Genomic DNA, 2,654 nt, shown 5'->3' on the forward strand with positions numbered 1-2,654 from the left:
TTTAAGATGGCAACAATGTGCCCACTTTTATAGCCATGGCAATATTAATAACGGTCGTAACAGAAAATGTGCAAGCATTGAAATGGGGAAGTTCCTTCAAGAAAAAGCTAAATTTGAAAACAATGAGCTATCATCAGGAAGCAAAAAAAGCAACAAACATACAACCAAACACATTCATTCTAACCATTTTTAGTACTGCAGCGATGGTTCTTTATTTTCGTTGCGAAAATCATCATTGTAACATATATATTTTTTTCTTCAAATGTTTCATTTTTATGTTCGGAGCAATGCAGCGCCGTAGTATTGGCTGAGAGACATCAATGGAAAGAAGAATTTATGATAAAGTATTTATCGCAAGCTATCTGCCCTGTTGCTGCTAGTGATAGTTATGCTTCGGTATACTACGATTTTTCATCCAATCAACCATTGTGCACTATTGAGTGGCGTACTTACGTGGTGTAAATACAAAAACCACTTACTAATGTGAAATGATTGGTTTTTAAAATCACATTATAAACAGTGTTTGCAAAAAGCTATTTCCACCAGCGATGGTTTTTTCCTATCTGAATAGCACTAGCTATTCGCAGCGTCTATAAAGCATTGCTGCCCAGGTGCTGAATCGAAGCGGTTGCCGCACGAGCAACACACTTCGTTTGTACCACACAGAGCATATACGTTCGTGTTCTTTCTCTGTTCGACATGCGTTTGTATACTGACTATGGTATTAGTGTATCATATTCTGTGAGCTCACTGGTTACTTAGACTATATGACAATATGTTGTGTGGTACAAAACGCGTGCGGCCACCGCTTCGATTCAGCATTTGGGCAGCAATGCTTTACAGACTCTGCGAATAGCTAGCGCTATTCAGATAGGAAAAAATCATCACTGATTTCCACAATAGAAATATAAAAATATATTTTTTGGCTAAAAACATTTTCCGCCTCAATTGAGCTGTAATGAACAGCAGATATGAATAGCTGCAAGTGAACGATTAGCTCAGAAATTGTGAAGTGTTTTAAAAACTGTAGACAAAGCGGAATTTGAAGAATAATCCAAAAGCTGTTTTTTCGAGATTTTAAATATGCGAACTTTTCCATACGATCATCCAGTTGCTACATTGCCAAGGCACCAAGTGTAGTTACGGAACTGACATAACGTAAACTACATATTTTGTTATTGCATATAATATGAAATATAGTAATGAAGTACTGCAGCATACCAAATATTTATACTATTTCATTTTGATTTTTCTAGTTTCACTTCCACTCTATCTCTCTTTCTATCTCTATAATTTTTCCATTTGAAAAGAAGTAAAAAGTATTTCATATCACTCGAAGAATGAACAACCAGGGAATTTGGAAAAAGCAAAAAAAAAAAACTATGTAACTCGTTACGAAACTGACTAGCTGCATTCATACTTCAAATGAAATAAATGTGTGCAGACGCACATGAATTCTTTGTAAGATAAAATGAAGAGAGAAAAAGAATTACTGGCAAGAAAAACGATGTGATGTCAATGCATGTGTTTAGCGTTTGGTATGTGCCTGCATTCGCTTCGAATTTTCCTCTTTCTTTCACTTTATATTTTGAAAAATGTTATGTGATTACCAGAGCCGCATCGTATCATTATCGCATCAAGTGTAAAAAAGATGCTGCTCGCACTCAAAACACACACACATAAACTCACATAAACGCATTCAAAATGCTGATAAGGAGTCACAAAAACCTATTAAATAAATCACATTCCATTATTGTTATGATTATATATATTCGTTTATTTACAATATAACACAGAGCATTATGCGTGTACAATCATTGCAAGCCATCATCATCACCCTAATAACAGACTCAATTGAACTTTGTTGTGTACACACGCATGCACGCATATCGTACATAATATTATATGGTAGACAGACAACTAACAATTACTTTTGCTGGTTCATTGTTCGTTAACATCGAAAATAAAATGGGCCCTAGTCTGGAACCGGCTAAAAATAAGCGGATTGAAGCATTTATGTGCACAAATTGCAATCAAGTATAGTTTTGGTTGTTCCCTTTTTTGAGTTCATCGGCAATTATTACTAAATGTGGCAAAAGAGAATATCCGTGTGCGAAAAGTGGCAAATATATCCGAAAAATGGATCAAACGGATGTACGAGAGCGGAAAATCCAAACTGAAAGACTCTTGAAAATAAGTAACTGGTTCTTTGCTTAATAGATCTATGTACGAGCATCATTCATACATTTTCTCATTTTGATGATTTTTGTGTTTAAAACCATGAACTTTTAAATTGCAATAAAACATTTATCAACCAAAATGATTTTGATATGCTACAAATGAAGATGAAGCACTCTCAATGTAGAAAGTTACAACCAGTTAGCCATTGATACGTTAAAAATGGGTTTATTCGGCGTGACTAAAATGCTTGGGAGCTTGGGATTCTGTTTAGCATGCTTTCGGTTGGCGCTTATGTTGTCTTTGCTCGACATATTCAATCGCCATTTCATTTTTTACTTCCATATAATTTCAATTATAACCCTGATCGTAACGCTCACATTACAAAAGTAGCCATAACACAAACTAGTATGATCATAATTTATTTCGATGAGTCCAAGGACACTATCCATCAGATTGCGTACGGTCGCATTCTC

Source organism: Contarinia nasturtii, unplaced genomic scaffold, assembly GCF_009176525.2.
Source record: "Contarinia nasturtii isolate CC-2019 unplaced genomic scaffold, AAFC_CNas_1.1 Cnas_scaffold_1699, whole genome shotgun sequence".
Classification (NCBI taxonomy): domain Eukaryota; kingdom Metazoa; phylum Arthropoda; class Insecta; order Diptera; family Cecidomyiidae; genus Contarinia; species Contarinia nasturtii.